A 19,769-nucleotide genomic window follows, 5' to 3' on the forward strand; every position below is an offset into this window, starting at 1 on the left:
GGCTTTGCCGCTTATAGCTAAGTGGCCTGGGGTAAGCCCTTTAACCTCTCTGTGAGCCTCAGTTTCCACATCTGTGAAATGGAGTGGGTAGTGATCTCACAGTCTTATGGTAGGAAGTAAGTGAGTCAATGTAATAAAACACTCCGGCTAGTAACTCGCATAGAATAAGTAATAATAAATAATATAAAATACTAATTTTTTGAAAATTATTTCTTTTGTCAAATTTATAAGCATGCTGTGACTCAAAATATTCTCAGGCAGGATTTCTTCAGTGGCCATCAGCTCTCAGCAGGTGACCTCATAGAAGCTATTATGCTCAGGAATTTGGCTGAAAAGAAGTTCTACCCTCTGTATCAGTACATTTCAAAATTGCCCTTAAGGTACAATTTCCTCCTGACCCAACACTGGTAAGGGAACAATGCTTAGGAAATATCCTCCTAACCATCCTCCTTGAGCCTGGTGGTCACAGATGGAATGGCCAACCTACTGTGATGTGAGCTGCAGGGAAAACCTTCCACTCCTGTCACCCTCCTGGACAGCCTCACTGCCTGAAACTCCACCATTGTTCTTTGGCTTAAGCTATGGAGATGAACAAGTGTCTTGCAGGATTAGGGCATTTGCTAGCTACTGGGGAGCAAAGGGTACCTGACTGCTGTCTCCAAATGTGATATACCCTAAAAATGACTTTAAGGGGCTATGTCATGTCAGCTGCTGAGACGATGATGCCAGTGGCCCGATCATGAGATCCATTAAGAAGGTAGTTGAAGGGGCAGCTCGAGTGGCTCAGCAGTTTAGCGCCACCTTCAGCCCGGGGCCTGATCCTGGAGACCTGGAATCCAGTCCTGTGTTGGGCTCCCTGCATGGAGCCTGCTTCTCCTTCTGCCTGTGTCTCTGCCTCTCTCTTTCTCTCTCTCATGAATAAATAAATAAAATCTTAAAAAAGAAGAAGAAGAAGGTAGTTGAAGGATAAGGTCTCCCACACGTATGCAGCCTTCTCTACCAGCCAGTGTGAGATCCTGTTCTATTGATGACTCCCATGACCCACCTCCTAGTATTATCACCCTCCCTTCGAATCTGGATTGGATCCTGATTTGCTTTAATCAACAGAACACAACAGAAGTGGCTCAGGGTCAGTTTCCAGATCTCAGTCTTAAGAAGGCCTGCTAAGTTTCACTTTTGCAATCTTGGGAACCCAGAGCTGCCCCGTACCGAGTCTGGTGAAACCATTTGGAGAAGCTGTAAAGCCAAATGGAGAGAGAAAACCTCAACCGTCCTGTATCCCAGCAAATCCTGGACCCCAGCCAACCCACCAGCTTGGCATACGAGTGACCCCAACAAAACCAGCAGGAGAACAGAAGAACCGGCCAGGTGATCTCAGCCCTGATTGTAGAATGGTGAGCAAATAAAACGATTGTTGTGCTAAGCCATTGTCCTTTGGAGTGGTTTCTCACAAGGGCAATAAACAACCAAAACAATCAAGTCCTGGGCTCTGTGAGCCCCCAGCCCCATAGTCCCTGCCTCATCCCCTCTGGCTTCCCTGATAAAAACAAACAAAATCACTAACCAAGCCCTGGGCCAGAGCAGCTGAAGACACAAAGAGGCCAAATGACAAAGACAGCCAGCCAGAGCCTCCTCCAGGACGGCCAGTTCCGAGGGACCTGACCGAGGGACCGGCAGAGAGGCACAGCTGAAAGGACACACGCGTACCAGGGGTTCTCAACCTTATGAGGTGCCGCCTGGCACATGAGCCCACCTCTTGTTCTGTGTGGGTCTCGCGGCCTCCCAGGGGCTTGGCCAGTCTCCCCTCCGCCTCACACCCTCCTCCCAGCCCAGACAGAGGACTTGCAGGTCCCCAGACAGACCCACCTCTCAAGTAGGGACTTCCCCATCTCACCTCCAGTCCCTGCTAAGACCTGGAAGATTAAAGACCTAAACCCACGTCGGGCTAACATGCCTTCCCCCTCCCTCAGTGGCTTTCCTCCAGGCAGCCGCAGGGTTTCTAGGAGGGCCCCGGGGCTGGGGTGAGGCCAGTCACACGTGGGGGCCAGGAGAGGAAAGCTGGTCTGAAATGTGGTGGCCCCGAGTGGACCCTGAAAAAGGCATAGCTTTTTGTTCCTTCCCACAGACTGTGGGCAAAGTCATACTTAGCACAAGCTTTAAAAATACTCTCCCCACACACAGACACAAACACTGTAATTCCCTTGGCTTGCCCCACCCACCCACCGTAGGGACATGTGGGACGTGGGGAGGGACCGGGATGGGGGCTCGGGGGCAGTGTTCTCGGGTTCTGAGAGGACCTCTCAGGAGCCGCTACACAGAACCTCCCTTTGCCAACATGTTTTAAAGAAAGTTCACCCTCAAAGGAGTAGGGGCAGGGGCAGTAGATGCTTCCCTGTCCTCATACCCACCAGCCTGATTGCCTGCCACTTACCCTTCCTACCTCAGTTTCCATGCCACCACCTCCCCACCTCCTCCCCCAGAGGACGTTAGATGCTCCTCCCCCGCACTAACCCAGTACCTCACCTTCCCTCCAGAGTGACACTGATCACATTTATTTTCTCTGTTTCTTTTTCCAGCTTACACTTTACACTGAGGGCAAGAACTATGCCTCCCTTGTTTCCAGGATCCCTGGCTCCAGGCTGGTGCCTGCCACACAGTTGCTTGTCAGTGCATTCCCAAAAATAAATACACATGTCTGTTGCATCCATTTTACTGACTGTGAAATGGAGGCCCGGAGAGGTTAAGTGACTTTCCCAAGGCTGCACAGCAAGCTCATGGCAGAAACCAGCGCCTGAGATTTCCAGTCTCCTATCTCTCTCGGGTGGCAGGTGTCTGCTTCACCCTCTGAAGCTGGGATGGGGAACCTTCCCCGTGAGGTTCTCCCTCCTTCTCTTCAGCTCCTTGACAGGGAACCACCTCTGCTCTGACTTCCCCACCCTGCCCAAGTGACTAGGCCCATGCCCTGCTTCACCCATCCCAGTGGCAGCCCCACTGACAATCGAAGGGCGAGTCCTCCCTCCTCTGAGCCTGCTTACCCAGCTATAACGTGAGTCAGCCTGGAAGATCAAGGGGCCACTGCTAACAGAGGGCCTGTGAACCCCTAGGAAAAAGACTGAAGAAGGCTGGCATACCAGCTCCATAATGCTTGCAGCATGGTACGCAGCACAAACCTTTACCAGAAAGGTCTAGAAATCTCATTTCTTCCCCAAATGTACCAAAATCTCACTTCAATGTTTCATAAGTTTCTAACTTTTGTGTGTGTGTGTGCACAGACATGGGTGGTGGTGTGGTGGTGGTGGTAGTTTTTCAGGTTTTACAAACAAATCCAGATGATTCTACTGCATAATCAGGCTTGGACAACATTTTAAAGTTTACACAGAGCTTACTGTTCACACTTCATTTGCTCTTCACAATCTTCTCATGAGGAAAACGGGGCAGGGCTTATCACCAACCCGTTTCACAGATGGGGAAAATGAAGCCCAGAGAGTAGGTGATAGAACCTGTGGCTTGTACTCAGAAGCCCTATTCCGAGCTCTGTCCTCTTCCCACTCCCTGTAGATTCAGTTTCAAAAACAAAAAGAAAAGGAAAAGAAAAAGAAAACATTAAAAAGGACAAAGGTAATTACTTAGCTGATAGACCTGCCTGCCCGAAGAGCTTGCTTAGCCCTTCCCATTTGGTGAGAAGCCCATTTCCTAGGAGATGGGGGTGAGAGGTGACAAGAATAATAAAACTCAAGGACAAAGGCAACAGGATCCTGAGAGAGTGACTCAAAGGATTAGGGCAGCCCAGAGGGTGAGTCTGCAGACCTCAGAGGGCAAGATCCACCCATACAAGCTCTGAAGCCCTGTGATTATCAGGAAGACACCACAGTCCCCGGCCACAGGGCACCCAGAGGGGTTCCAAACCCAGCCCTGACCCTGGAGGCTCCCATGGACTGCAAGAGAAGGTGGCAAGTGGCCACATAAGCAAGACTGGAACTGGAGTTCCCATCTGATAGAGAGGGACCTGGGGATCCTTGCAAGAATTGAGGGGCTGGTGGAGCCAGCAGCAGAAGCCAGGTCTCGGCCTGTCAGGGCTGTCCCCTCCAGAGGGCGATGCCAACAGCATGCCCCTCTTCCTTTCTCCACCCATCTGCCCCTTTTCTTATACCCCTGTTCTTGGTGTTGATGCTCTAGTCCCAGGTGTGAGGTGAGGGTTGGGGGGATGAGGCATCCCCATGAGGAGAGAGCAGAGGGGGAGCTCGGAGAAGTAGAAGTCTGAGCAGCAGTTCTTGGCAGCCTTCACATATTCCCCTTTGATAAAATAACTTCCAATCTTTGTGTTTTATAGAATTTAAAAACTAACATTTATTCAGGTGATTTTTTTACTTTTATTTTTTTTTTTAAGATTTCATTTATTTATTCATGAGAGACACAGAGAGGCAGAGACATAGGCAGAGGGAGAAGCAGGCTCCATGCAGGGAGCCCGATGTGGGACTCGATCCTGGGACTCCAGGACTATGCCCTGGGCCAAAGGCAGGCACCAAACCACTGAGCCATCCAGGGATCCCCTGATTTTTTTTTTAAGTTCACCAAATAGTCGCTGCTTATATATTGACTTCTTCATTCTCATGACACAAAAAGATGTTTGGCAGATGAGAAAACTAAGACTCAGAGAGGTTACCTGACTTGCCCGAGGTCACACAGTGGGTAAGTGAGAAATCTCAGTTTTGTGTTTTTTTTTTTTTTTTTTTAAGTAAGCTCTATGCCCAATGGGGGCTTGAACCCATGACCCTGAGATCAAGAGTTGCATGCTCCACCAACTGAACCAGCCAGGTGCCACCAAATTTTAGATTTTAAAAGTGAGTCTGTCTGACTCTGGGGCCCACAAGTAAACAAGTGCATAGATGGAAAATACATGCTAACCATACAGAATCAGAAACAGAATCCTAGAGTGTCAGCCCCCTTGGCTCTTCCTCATAGTAGCTAAGACTAGGGTTTGGTGGGGATCTTAGAAGGGACTTGAGGTCCTGCGGCCGGTGATCCAACAGCTCCAATCTGGGCTCCAGCCCAATCCACCAACCTGTGAGAAGGACCACTTGGGAGCAACTTATAGTTACTCCTGCTTGGTTGTTCTACTGGCCAAGGGCAGTAGAACATGGGCTGAATTTGAATCCAGGTCGTCTGACCTTCCCATTCGGGCCTCCTCCCTACCCATCCTGGGGCCCTGTTTAGTTTAAAGTATACCAAGGACATCTTGTGGGCCACTGCCAATTGTGGATAAAGATATAGTATAGTCCTCGCCCACGCCCTTGGCATTTTTACAAGGACCTCAGAGATTTAACTAAAAATGTTTGGTCATGTGGGGATGCCCAGGAATGAAGATAGGTCAGCAAGGAAAATATTTAGTCTCTGGAATCAGAGTGGCAGGGAGTTGGGGCACCTTGCATCCCAATTGTTCTTGTCACTTTGCAGCTGCCTCACCCCAGCCAAGAGATTGGAGCTCCAGGTCCCTCACCAGAGAGTGAGGGTATTGATACTGTTTGCAGCACATTCACACCACCCTCAGAGCCCCCATCACATTGGCCTGGCGCACTGGGGGTCTTGGATAGTGCTAGCAACTTCCTCCACTTCCCAAGGCTGAGATTCAGGGCGCCTATCACAGGACAAGACCCATGTTGGTTTTGACTGGGTAGTACTGGTGCCATGATGGTACATAAATCCTGTGACTCTCTATGCCATTAGGCCCACAGAGGACCAAGGGAGGCTTGAGTCATTATGTCACTGACACCCAGCCAGGGGCACTGATAAGACAAAGTACTGTGATGTGTAGCCAGAAATTATGGGGGAAAAGGAACTGAAAGTAACAATGCCTATCTACCATCTGAACAGCGTGTGATGTTTCAGAGCAATTGCATGCCTGTGCAATTTTGATCTTAACAAAAACTTTGCAAGGAGTTAGGATGACATTGTTAACTCCTTTTACAAAAGAGAAAAGTGAGGGTCAGAAAGATGGCATGTGGTTTGTCCAGGGCCATACATGCTGTGGCACAGAGGAAAGTAACTCTGGTCCTGGTTCCCTGGCCTGGAGAGAACCGGTAAGTGAGAAGGACATGGGACCCCAGGATCCCCCTGTCTGCCCCCCAAAAAACTTCCCTCAGTAATTAAAAACACAAAAACAAAAAAAACAAACTAAGACACTGTGGGATTCCATTTGCACTGTTTTTGTTTCATTTCTAGGAGGTGGTCTCTGCTTAGAGGAAGGGGTGGGAAAATACGGTCTCAAGCCCAGTTCAGGAGAGAGAATTTTGGTACAACTTTTGCTGAAGAGCAGTTTGGCAATATGTACCCAGTCTCCTCTAATTATTTCAAAGTAAAAATTCTGAATGAAGCTGCAACCCCAGCTAGGAGGTGGGTAGTGGCGGAGAGGGGACCTGAGGACATCATTCGGGGGTGGACAGGACGATAATAATCTGTCCTTTCGATCCTGGTGCTGGGTACACAGATGAGTTGTGAAATTCAATGAGTGACACCCTTTGATGCATGTGCTTTTCTATATCTATATTAAAGTTCAGTACAAAGGATTTTTTTAAGGCTAACCCTACAGAGAAGAACATTTAAAGATGTGAGGAAATGTCCGTACGTATATATAAATACCTTAAGTGGAAATAAAAGTAGGGCACAAAATAGTATATATTATTTGACACAATATTTGGTTCAAAATTATATAATTACAGGGGCACCTGGGTGGCTCTGTTGGTTAAGCATTGGACTCTTGGTTTCAGCTCAGGTTGTGATCTTGCTGTCATGGGATCAAGCCCCATATGAGACTCTGTGCTCAGCTCAGAGCTTACTTCAGATTCTCTCTCCCTCTCCCTTCTGCATTGACTCTCTCTCTCAAGTAAATAAAGACAATCTTTTCAAAAAATAAAATTAAACTAAATAAATGTAAGGGTGCCTGGCTGGCTCAGTTGGTGGAACATGCAACTCTTGATCTTAGAGTCATGAGTTTGAGCCCCAAGCTGGGCATGGAGGATAGATAGATAGATAGATGATAGATAGATAGATAGATAGATAGATAGATAGATAGATAGATAGATGATAGATAAAATTCTATAAATGTATATATGTGTAGAGAAATGACTAAGAAGATATGCCAGGTTGCTAACAATGGCTACCTCTGTCTGGTAAAATAATGCCTCATCTAAACTTACTTCTTGGCTCTGTATTTTCTAAATTTGCTATGATAAAGATGTATCACTTTTGAAAAAACAGTCACACAAAGTTGTTTCAAATGCTAACCTTTGATATTTGTGTGGAATTTCCTAGCTTATGAGTATTTTTTAGTAATCATGTTCTTAGAAAGATCCACAGGACAGATATTATTATTACCATTTCAAAGATTAGGGAACCGTAGCCCAGGGAACGGGCCACTTCTCCAAGGCCTCCCCACAGTCACACGTGGAGTGAGGGCTAGCCTCAGGTCTCCCGGCTCCCATGCTGAGCTGTCTCCATTACCTGCTAGCGTGGCAAAAGACCATGCTGGGCACAAAAGGACTTGGAAGGTAACTCACATCATAGCTCTCAGAGTTGGGACTTCCAATCTCATTCAGCCCAATCCTACCATTTCTGTATTATGCCCCAGGATGGCCACCTGGCCTCTCCTTGCATACCTCCAATGACGGACTCACTGTCTCCTAAGGCAGCCCCTTTCATTCTAGAGACGCTCTACACTCAATAAGTTGCCCAGCATTTTCACTGACCCCAAATCTATATCCGCTTTTCCACCTTCCTTCATCCACCTTCTTCCTGCTTGTTGGGCTACACAAACAAATATGATCCCCTCTTTCTCATGGCAGTCCTGTCAAATCTGGGAGACAATCTGGTCCTGTCCCTCGCTCCTAAGGATAGGAACATTAAGCTTCTGATTTTCTAGACCCAAACCCTGAGACCCAGAGAAATTGAATGACTCACCTAAGGTTACACAGCGATTTCATCAGATGCTTGCCGAGTGTCTACCGTGGTACGGCACTTTCTGTTGACTCTGCTGATATGGCTGGAGCTACCTGGAAACTGGGGGACCACCTAGGATCCCCTCTTCAGGAGTACGGAGTAGAAAGAAGACATATCTCAATACCAAACCTGCTTCCGGGTCCCCCCACACACTGGAGAGTCTGCACGTACTCCCCCCACAAACTTCCCTGCCCAGAACTACTCCCAGGCCTCCCAAATCCCTCAGATCCCTCCAGAAGTCCCAACTCTGCTCTTGCAGTCCTGAGGAAAGGAGGCAGGTGGGAGGCACCGAGGAAGGGATGTGAGGAGGCAAGGTATGTGTCACTTCTTCATTTGGGACCTCAGCTTCCTCATTTACCCACCAAGGCGTGAGTCCCCACCTGAAACTAAATCCTCGCAGATCCTACTGTGAGGAACCAGGAGGATCAAGGCTGGGGATCTGGGATAACAGAATGGTGCAGGAGCTACTGCTGTTTATGGTGATCAGAGACCCTCCAGTCTTCCCTTCTCATCCACTCCAGCCCTCTCTTGGCCAAGCCCAGCGCCAGGCCTGAGTGAGAGGGAGATGAATCAGTGGGGTGCCACCCTCAGGAGTCTGTGGTGGCAAGGGGGTGGCAGCAAGTGGGCAGAGAAAGGGGTCAGAATACAAGCAAGTAAACCAACACTGCTAACAAGGAGCTCAGGGCACTATGAGAGAAACCAGAGCAACAGAATTGGTTCAGTTGGTGAGAAACAAGGAGGAGGAGGGGGTGGCCTGGGGCTGGACTTTGGAAGAGGAGGCTGCAAGAGTTTGCTCTGGTGGACAAGGCAGGGGAAGGGCAACAGCGGAGGCATGGACAGGAGAAAGGCACCCCTCCCTGCCCAAGGATGACTTTCTAGGATCCCCGCAAAGACAGCAAAGACACCCGGGGAAGGAAGGGCCCGGGAAGGAGCCCCCTCTGTCTGTCATGCTCCGGAGAGATGGCATGAAGCAGAGAACAGCGGCTGGAATCAAAGGCCTATCAGGTCTTCTCGAAGCCGGCCATTCCGAGCTGACCCCGACTAGAAGGGAAGCACAGGGTCATTTTCCCCGGGGCCAAGAAGCAGGATGAGTTTCAGGACTGAAGAAGGATCTCGAGCTGAAGTTACAAGATTACAAAACCCTCATGGAATCTGTAAGCCGGCGCCCCAACTCAAACATGCACGGCCTTTCCGGGCCCCAGGGCCCTGGTCTTCCCAGAATCCAGCCCTCAGCATCCACTCGGAAGTTCCCCGGTGAGGGCCCGGCCACCGCGCTTCCTGCTAGAGTGAGGACCTGGAAGGCCACGTGCGGATGGGGCAGGCGGCCAGGGGGCCGGGCCTCCAGCAGCAGAGCAGCCCAGCCAGCGCCCTGACCCGCACCCAAGTGGCGCAGAGGTCCTCCCTCACATGGATGCCCAGTTACCCATTTCTGCCCTGGCCCCTTCAAACACGGTACCACGATCTGCTCAATCACAGTTATCCTCCTCTGCCAAGACTAGGAGCCTCTGACTTCTCTCTCTGCCCTCAGGGACAGTAGGTGGGTAGACTTAACATCATTTCGGCTCCAGGATGAGTCAGAATGGAGACTAGGAGGAACTGGGGGGGGGGGGGGGTGTTGGGCAACTCCAGGATGGCCAAGCCTCTGGGATGGTCCCCAGAGAACATCTGATCTGAGGGCCTGAGCACAGGAAGCCACCACAAGACTTGATGACTGATTAGACGTGGGAGTGAGAAGCAGTGAGGGTTGAGGCGACTCCAGATGCTGGCTTAGCTGACGCATTCGTGGTAGAAAGGCAGAGGAAAAAGCCAGGGGAGAGGGCTACATAATGAGTTAGCAGGAAATACCCATCATCTCTTTTAAAATTTCACCCTATAATGGGGCGCCTGGGTGGCTCAGTTGGTTGTCTGCCTTCGGCTTGGGTAGTGATCCCACATTGGGCCCCCCTGCTCCATGGGGAGCTGCCTTCATCCTCTCCCTCTCCCTTTGTTCCTCCTGCTTGTGCTCTCTCTTTCTCTGTCAAATAAATAAAATCTTTTTTTTTAAATGTCACCCTGTAAAAAAATAAAAATAAAAATAAAAAAAGTAAAATGTCACGCTATGTGTAATAAGAAAAAAAATTGTGAATGACTGACATAGTCAGTAGAGAGGTAAGTTAAATACACTATTTCATCCATACTGGGCAATATTACAAAATATGAGATATGGGGAAAGAGTCACAGTAATTTATGTTTTGAAAGTGGTTCATGGGATGCCTGGGTGGCTCAGCGGTTGGGCGTCTGTCTTTGGCTCAGGGCGTGATCCTGGAGTTCTGGGATTGAGTCCCACATCAGGCTCCCTGCATGGAGCCTGCTTCTCCCTCTGCCTATGTTTCTGCCTCTCTCTCTCTCTCAATCTCTCTCATGGATAAATAAATTAAATCTTTTAAAAAAATGGTTTATAAAAAAAAATGGTTTATAAGGGAGTATTGCATAATAATCCTAGTTTTATAAAAATAGATGGATGCATCTGTAAACATCAAAACATGAAAGGTGGTTATCTCTTTTTTTTTCCTTTTTCTTTTTAAAATTTATTTAGAGGGAGAGAATCCCAAGCAGACTGTGTGCTGAGCATAGAGCCTGACACAGGGCTCAATCCCACAACCCTGAGATCATGACCTGAGCTGAAATCAAAAGTCAGACACTTAGCCAACTGAGCCACTGAGGCGCTCCTAAAAGTGGTTATCTCTTGATGATGAATCACTGGGGATTTTTGCTATCTTCTTTGTGTATTTTTCCCATTCCTTCATAAGGAACAAGTGTTACTTATATACATGCTCTGTTCTGAGGAAGATATGATATGGAGTCTGGATTGACAGTTCCTTAAAGCATTAATAACAAAGAGTCTAAAGATACTTCTGCCCCCATGTGGGTCTCCACCCCACACGCTCACTCCCACCCATCTAGCATGTTCTGTCCTGTGGGGAAGCCGCCCCTTGGGCCCAGGTAGCGGCTGGTGTTTGCTTGTCTAGATTCTAAGTGGCACAATCCCTTTTGATTCTTGGGTCCCAACCCGTGTAGGGTAGAGGTCACCGATAAATTGCATCAGAATCTCTGGCCTAGAAGGGCCCTGGGAGCTTATGCCAAGTGGGGTGAGGCCGACCTGCCAAGCCCAAGAGTCTGGAAGAGGAAAAGGACAAAGGTAAGGTATTATTGAGCTGGTCCAGTTGCACATGATAAATAAAACCAACAAAATGTTCAATAAAAATGTATTGAGGGATCCCTGGGTGGCGCAGCGGTTTGGCGCCTGCCTTTGGCCCAGGGCGCGATCCTGGAGACCCGGGATCGAATCCCACATCGGGCTCCCGGTGCATGGAGCCTGCTTCTCCCTCTGCCTGTGTCTCTGCCTCTCTCTCTCTCTCTGTGACTATCATAAATAAAAATTTAAAAAAAAATTTTTTTAAAAATAAAAAATAAAAATGTATTGAATGGGGCAGCTCGGGTGGCTCAGTGGTTTAGCGCCGCCTTCAGCCCAGGGCCTGATCCTGGAGACCTGGGATCGAGTCCTATGTCAGGCTCCCTGCAAGGATCCTGCTTCTCCCTCTGCCTGTGTCTCTGCCTCTCTCTCTCTCTCTCTGTGTGTGTCTCTCATGAATAAATAAATAAAATCTTTTTTAAAAAATGTATTGAATGAAGTAATAAAGGGGCAAGATCAACTTTGAGAACCTTTTGGATACATCAGGAATTCTTTTTTCAAATGACAAGTGAATTAAACAGAATCATAAAGCAATTAATTCAATACCAAGTGCTAGTCTGCATATAGCTGCCCCAGATTAGTAGCGTGGTCTCGGTAAGGTCGTCATGAGCCCCAGTGAGACACACCACTGGCCCCTTGAGATCCAACTGAGTTCTGCTCTTCCCTCTGGCAGAGCCCAGCCCGTGGTGACAGCACAGTTACAGTCCGCTAAGCAAAGGGAAAGGGATGGAACCAGGAGCCTCGCTAGCTCTGTGGGTACCCCCTCGAGCTCATTAGTTTCTCACACTTCCCTCCAGAAGTTCTGCACACACGGGATGTCCTTGGACACTTGCCTGAAGCTGGCAGAATGCCCCTGACCTTTTCCTAATGAGAGCGTTATTAATGTTCTCTGACTCCAGAACGACAGCTCACTGCTTTTTTTTCTTCCTTCCCTGAAAACCTATTAATGTAGGAGCATCTGGGGGATTTCAAAGTTGGCAATGACCTTGACAGTTTCTGCAGCCGCTCCGCCGCGGTGCCCTGGGGCGTTCAGTGGTATTTCACAGGTTCACATAAGCCTTCCAAGGAGCCCCACAATTTCCAGACCAATTCCCATCCAATCACTCTGACATCTTCTGAGGAGAAGAGGTTACCATTTCCTGGCAATTATTCTTCATCTTGCCTCCCTCTGTTCTGCACCACTGTGGTTTCTGCCCCCTTACGTTTCCAGAGGTTTAGAATCAAATGCTGAGTCACGGACTCACCAAGGTCAAAGCTGGAAGGGTCCTGAGGGGGTAGGCAGTGGGTCCAACCGTCTCATGTGCAAATTCATTTCCATTCTTTTCATCCATCATTACCGAGCTGCTCCTCTGTGCCAGGCCCAGTGCCAGATTCTGGGGGCAGAGCTAATGTTCTGCAGTCTCCCAAGAAGCCCTTGAAGAATTTGCTCACACTCACAGGGTAGAGAGACCCTGTAAACATATCAGATTCCTTCAGAAAAATAAGACTTCCAGAGAAGGCCGGATAAAGTCCAGGAGAGCCGAGCGCAAAATGGAGAAGCCAGTTGCTCTTAGTGAGATCAAGGAAGGCATTCTAAGAGGAGGGGAGGTTTGGAATTTATAAGTTGATGTTTTAAAGATAGTCAGGGGTGTGTGTGTCATGGAGATGTGGGAGTAACAAATATTTCCAACAAAAACAGTGGCCTGGTGGTGCAGAGCCCAGGCTCTGGAGTCAGACCCCTGCGTTTGAATCCAGCTCCATGTGGTCCTAGTCAAGGTACTCATCTTCTCTCTGCTCAACTTCCTCATCTGTAAGATTCACAGGTGCCTGTGAGGAAGGCTGTTGCATACAGCCTGCTGTATGTCAGAGCTCCTTCTCAGGACATGCCCTTCGCCGCTAAGAGTTGTGTGCCTGTGACGAAAGTTTTCCAGTGGATGGTGGTCAAGTGTTTGCTTTCTCAAAATATTGTGACAGTTTATGACAGATTGAAGTAAACTGTCATGAGGAGGAGGGCCTTTTACTAATTTGCAGAAAGGCATGACATGTGCTCCAGGCTGCCTGGTACCCGTTGTGTCTTCCTGCTTTCACAAGTGAAACTCTTCTTGTCAGGCAGGAATCAGAGGGGCTTCGGTCTTCTTCTTCTTCTTCTTCTTCTTCTTCTTCTTCTTCTTCTTCTTCTCCTCCTCCTCCTCCTTCTTCAAGATTTTATTTATTTATTCATGAGAGACACACAGAGAGAGGCAGAGACATGGGCAGAGGGGAGCCCAATGTGGGACTCAATTGATCGGGATCGACCTGAGCCAAAAGCAGACGCTCAACCACTGAGCCACACAGGTACCACCATCCCCCTTTTTTTAAGTAGGCTCCACACTCAGCATGGGGCTTGAACTCCTAACCCTGAGATCAAGACCCGAGCTAAGACCAGAGCTGAGATCAAGAAACAGACACTTAACTGGCCAAGCCACCTAGGCACCCCCAGAGGAGCTTCAGACTTCTTGTGTCTCATGGGTCGGCCAGGGAGAAGCACCTCTGGCTGTGCAGAGCTGCTGTCCACTAGGCCACACTCTTCTCCACAGAAGTCCTGGAGGGACAGGGCTCATTTCCCTTACTGCTCTGTCCCCCCAAACCCCCGGATTATATGCTTAACTGGGCAGGGGCTAAATCTTCCTGCGCAGATGGTTGGGACCATCCTAAAAGTCGATACTGAGAGGAGACAGTCTTCCTTAAGTAGCAGGGCCACAGTCCTCAAGCCCTCAGCCCCAGCCCCTGTCCTGCTGAGAGGGGTGAGTTTATCTCCTGCTCTAGCCGGGCTGTCACAAAAGCCAAAATGTAGCCCATCACCCTTGAACACAATGTTTCTGTAGGTGAGGTTTCCCAAGGCCTCTGCCAGCATCATCTGAGGGCTTACTAACATGTCTTAGCCTTGTCCCAAAACTGCATTTCTGCTGGGTCAGAATCCTTGGAGGTGAAACTAGAAATCTGGTTTCTGATGGAGTTCCCAGATGGTTGTAGGCCTGTTAAGTTTCAGAAAATTCTGCCCCTTGGTTCTCTCTTTCAGATAAAGGACCATTCTGGTCAAAGGATTTTATAAAATTCTTTAGTTCTCGGGATCCCTGGGTGGCGCAGCGGTTTAGCGCCTGCCTTTGGCCCAGGGCGCGATCCTGGAGACCCGGGATCGAATCCCACATCAGGCTCCCTATATGGAGCCTGCTTCTCCCTCTGCCTATGTCTCTGCCTCTCTCTCTCTCTGTGTGACTATCATGAAAAAAAAAAAAATTCTTTAGTTCTCTATCTGATGTGTGTGTGTGTGTGTGTATGAGGGGCGTGTATATGGTGTGTATGCATATGTGGTGTGTGTGTATGTGTAATATGTATGTGTGTGATACATGTGCATGTATGTATTGTGCCAGTTGTGTGTGTGATATGTGTACACATGTTGTGTGTGTGTTGGAGGGCAGCAGGCAGGGGGAAGGTGGCTCAGTTTTTCACACTACACATCTAAAGATTAAAGTGCTGGAGGGTTCCTGGGTGGCTCACTTAGTGGAGTGTCTAAATCTTGATTTTCGGCCTAGGTTATGCCCCCAGGTCTTAAGATCTAGCCCCATGTTGGGCTCCAGGCTCAGCAGGGAGTCTGCTGGAGATTCTCTTGCTCTCTCTTTTTCAACTAACTAAAAAAATAAATCTTAAAAAAAAAAAAAAAAAAAAGATAAAGGTCTGGAGCTCCTGGCTGGCTCAGTCAACAGAGCAGGTGACTCTTGATCTCGAGGTCATGAGCTCAAGGTCCATGTTGGGCATAGAGATTACTTAAAAAAAAAAAAAAAAAGGATAAATGTGCTTATCTTTGTTTCATGAAGTTCATGGTTATTCTTCTTTTGCCTTCTCTATATTTTTCAACTTTTCAACAAGGGGCATATGTGACTTCTACAACAAAAAGAAAAAAATTAAAAGGAACTCACTGTATTCCATCGTCATCCACTTTGAATCCCTTAGTCCCAGCAAATCCTCTGAGTGTACTGTTATCCTGTCCGTGGAAGAATGCTCACTGACTGCTTTTACTCTGGCTACAGGAGCCATCTGGAGACAGGGACCCCACCCTGTTCAGTCATCAGGGCTTGCCCAGATGGCCCAGTAAGGCTTTGGCAGAGTCTTGAGCATTTGATTTCCAGGGTTCCAGGCAGCTTTGGAGCTGGACCCTGGCCAAGGATGGGAAGCAGGTGCAGAGTCCAGATCTGGAGAGAGGCCTGATAAGAGCCAGGATGGTGCCAGAACATTTCCATCTGAGAGAGCTGCCCTAGCTCCCTACCTCCAAGACATGCATTGCCCTCCTTGTATTGATTTTTGACATGGAGGCCAAGATCTGGAAATTGACATGTCCATTTAGTGAGGTGATACTTCTTGTTTTCCCAAAAAGCTCTTATTAAATCTGCAAGTTATACCCAGCATGGAGCACAGTGGCAGGCTCCCAGTGGATGCCAATAAATATCTCTTGATAAATGCATACATATATTAAAAGGAAAAAATTATATCTTTTTACAAGAGCAACATGCCTCCCACTGATCCCAAAGTAAGCGATGCTTGTCTGGGGGTTGGCTTAGCTTGGCACAGTCCCCCTGGAGAGATGGATGAAACAGAGTGACCCTGTGAGCTGTGCCTGAAAGGATAGGTACAGGATTTTCCCTCCTCTCTTTATACACACAGAGCTCCTCAAGCATCTCCCCAGGAGTAAGAGAAAGTCTCTGCTCAAAGCACAAAGTGTCTGCTCAGTGCTGGGTTCCACTGTGCCACCACCCCCTCCTGTCTGTGGCTTGTGTGGACTCCTGTCCTGGGCAGGACTTTTCCTTTAGGAACCTCTATGCTCACGGAAGGTGAGGAGTGGAACTGAGGAGCCATGGTTAGTGGTTAGTCAGGTGCTAATTTAAAGCAACAGGCACCTCCCACTCTTATTCCAAAGCGAAGGAATAACAACATTTACTATATATTTTTTTAAAGATTTATTTATTTTAGAGAAAGAGAGAGTGCGTGAGCTGGGTGGGGGGAGGAGGTAGGGAGAAGGAGAGAGAGAACCCCAAGCAGACTCCTCACTGAGCCCAAAAATGGGGAGAGAGAGAAGCAGACCCCCCACTGAGCAGAGAGCCTGATGTGGGGCTCATCCCATGACCCTAAGACCATAACCCAAGCCAAAACCAAGAGTCAAACACCTAACCGACTGAGCCACCCAGGCCCCTTCAGGAATGACAACATTTAGGGGATATTAAGCTGAACCCTATTAATACAAAAAAAAATATGTGATTCATTCCAGATGTAGAGTATTTCATCATTATAAGAAAATGGACTATTTTGAATGATTGTCCCCTTGGCCTCAGAAGGGAGTGATTGAGTACAGCATCTGAAAGGATGTGCTGTGGTGCCTGGCTTAAGCATCTGTGGGTTAAGCATCTGCCTTCAGCTCAGGTCATGATCTCAGGGTCCTGGGATCGAGTCCCGCATCAGGCTCCCCACAGGGAGCCTGCTTCTCTCTCTGCCTATGTCTCTGCCTCTCTCTGTGTGCCTCTCATGAATAAAGAAATAAAACCTTTAAAAAATAGAAAATAAAGGGATGTAGCATTGAGCTAGTGGTCTTGGGTCCCCTTGGTGACCTGGGCACCTTCACACCAATTTTCTAGCTGCTGTTGTCCGGCCACCCCCACCCCACTCCAACATCCTATCAGATGCAAGTGAACAGGAGGGGAGATAAGAGGCAGACAAGTATTAAGTTGACTGTTGTAGGTGTAACTTGGCATTGGGTCCTTCTTCAAAGCAGCTGTGAAAAATCATTGGCATTTTTTCTTGTAAGAAGGTCTATGGGTGCCTCACAGACCTGCCCCATCCCAAGGGAAGTCCCTTGACTTGGCTTTGCCTTCTCTGGCTGAAAGCTATGCTTTTTCCCTCAGCTCAACTCGGATTCGTCCTCTGTGGGGGGCCACCTGCCATTCGAGGACGTCCTCGTAACCCAACTCCTCTCCAGGGGGGACAAACCTGGCCCATTGGGAGAACCTCAGGCATACCCACCCTGGACAGTTTCTAAAGCACCGCCATCTCCTGATTCGGCCACCAGTGGGCGTTCTAACCAAGCCTCTAGCCAATAGGCACTTTCAGGTGCCTGTCAGGTACCAATCTGTACTCTCACTGAATGTCCAGCCACACAGGCTACATTCTCTAGATACTATCCTGGAAGCCCCCTCAGTTGTCTTAAGTAAGTGTCTCCCCTTTGGCCTTCCCCTGTGGGGGTCAGGATGGGGCACAGACGAGGTAAGAGATGGACAATTCTGTGTACTGTCCACTCTCCAGGGAAACCCTCACCTCCCCCTTCTTTATCCAGATCTCTGCATATCATCAGCAGGGGGGTTAGTCTGTTAGTGAGTCCCATGGAGATTGTCCTTCCCTTGGTTCGTGGTGCCTCCATGAACTCACTGAGACAAACAGGAAGTTGCCTCAGCCCTGTCAGGCCTCATTGATTCCAACACCGTCTAGATACGCAAGGAGTCTCTGGGATGTGGATTCAGATCCCCACCCTTTGCTTAACAAGCCCTTTGTGTAAGTTGCTGAACTTCTCTTGGTCTCAGTTTCCTTACTTGCAAGTTGGATTTTAAAATCTTTATTTCATGGAGTTTGAAAGAAGTTTAGGCAAACAATATGGCGGGGCATTTGGCGTAGTGCCTGGCTTATAATAAATGTTCACTAAATGAGAATCATTATTCACATGGTCCTGCTCAGATGTGAGCTGCCTGCTTGGGGCCTGGAAGGCATCGGGGCTTTCCAGGGCTGCTCTTAGAGCGACAAGCTCATCCATTATGCTGCCCGCTGCCAGCCTGACGCCCTGAGGAGTGGTAGGGAAAGATCACAGGTGTTATCTTCACACGGGGTGGGTTCCCTGTCTACCCTGTCACTTCTCAGCGAGGTGACCTTAAACATCTCTGAACTCCTGGTCCCTCCCCCGAAAAGTAAAGACAGTATCAAACTGTTTTGGAAATAAGCCTTCCTTGGTCTCAGTGGGCTGTTGTTAAGGATGAAATGAGGTGGCATATGGCAGGTGTCTGGCACAAGCCTCGCGGCCTGGGAGCCCTCAGCAGTGATGAATTCCCTCCTCCTCCCCCGGAGAGGGAGCAGTGTGGATGGTATCTGTCACCTCCATGTCTTCATCCACAGAGCTGTTATGATGGCTGAAGAAAAGAGTGTCCTATGCCAGGTCACCTGCACTGCGAAGGGTGAACAGACTCTAATCATTAGCAGGAAGAAATAAGAGACCAGAAGTTCTGAGAATAGTTCCTGAGGAAGAAGCCACTTTAAATTTTGTTCCCCAAGGAAAATTCAAAATCTGTTCTGTTGAAATGTGTGTTTCTCTCACAGGAATAGCTTGTATATGGTTGGTAAAGAGGGGTACATATCCCTTCCCTGTGACACAGAAGCCATATTGATCCTCATGCAATATATTCCAGCAGGTCCGTGTTTTGAAGCAATTAAGAACAAACTTTCTCACGGCTAAAGAGGAAGCTTGTAGCATTCTATGAAGATCTCACAAAAAGTTGAAAATCCTGCAGAAGTGCTTTCCTCTGGTGTGCATTGTTGCTGATTTAGTGGCTTCAGAAACCAATGTCCTTTCCAGTATGTAAGGCTCTGTGGGGAAGCGGATCATGCAGATGAAGCAGCTGTGAAGATACTTCCTCTTGTGTTTATGAAAAATTGTTTTGGTTTTTGAAGAAGTCTAAACCTTAGTTCAGGTTTTTCACTTTGGTGAATCCAGCTCTGTTAGAGGCAAATGCTATATTTAAAAAAAAAAAAGTCTACATCTGGGAAGAGGAATCTCAGGTTTAAGGTGGCAAGCACAAAGTGACAATGATGCTAGGTACAAATGCTGGCAGCCATTGGGTTGCCATTTATTAGTATTGGTGCTATTTTTGTTAGGGTTCTGCTTACAAAGATTCATAGACTTTAAGTGATCTGCCCCAAACTTACTCTTTTGTTGTGGTTAAACCCTATAATTTTTATACTGTGAGATTTTGCAAAAAGATCTCCTTTTTTAAAAAAATGTTCTTTTCAGGGTCATATATACAGTATAGCAAAAATGCCCACGTTAGGATCCTGTGGGCCAATCAGGATGACCCAAACCTCCAAGAAGCAAAAATTAAAGAGGAGTAGTGCATGTCGCATCAACTATGTGTTTTCCAGGTTTCGTGAAAGCCTTGTTACCAGAACAAGAGAATACTCCTCATATAGAAAAAAAGTAAAAATTAGATGTTACGTCCTCCAGGAAGTCCTCTCTGCAGCCTTCTATTAGGTTGGGCTAGGGACCTTCCTCCAGGGTCCCTCAGATTCCTGCATTTCCCAGTCTCTGCTCAGAGTACATTGTGTGGTCACAGCCTAGGTCCATCTCTGCGTCCACCCCTGAACTGGTCTCATTGATCTTTTGGGGTCGAGAGCCCAGCCCAAGGCGAGGCACCCGGAGGCGGTGGCATCGGGGAACACAGTGCACTGAACAGAATCCCCCTGGAACACATTTTGGGGCTGGTGATTATCCCAGTGTGACTCT

At 48.2% G+C, this 19,769-nt stretch overlaps 1 long non-coding RNA gene across 3 annotated transcripts; it reads right to left on the bottom strand.

Annotated features, from left to right (window-relative positions):
* Window positions 1–578: 578 nt before the first annotated feature.
* On the bottom strand, window positions 579–9,928 carry LOC140594415 (uncharacterized). 3 transcript variants are annotated; one of them, XR_011995138.1, is made up of 4 exons: window positions 8,373–9,928; window positions 7,372–8,076; window positions 3,387–3,552; window positions 579–933 (listed from the first exon to the last, which is right to left on the bottom strand). It is a non-coding gene; the product is annotated as an uncharacterized lncRNA (long non-coding RNA). The 3 variants fall into 3 exon arrangements; XR_011995136.1 differs by having other exon boundaries at window positions 7,372–9,928; XR_011995137.1 differs by lacking the exon at window positions 579–933 and having other exon boundaries at window positions 3,363–3,552; window positions 7,372–9,928.
* Between the last annotated feature and the right edge of the window lie 9,841 nt (window positions 9,929–19,769).

This window comes from Vulpes vulpes, chromosome 11 (assembly GCF_048418805.1).
Source record: "Vulpes vulpes isolate BD-2025 chromosome 11, VulVul3, whole genome shotgun sequence".
Classification (NCBI taxonomy): Eukaryota; Metazoa; Chordata; class Mammalia; order Carnivora; family Canidae; genus Vulpes; species Vulpes vulpes.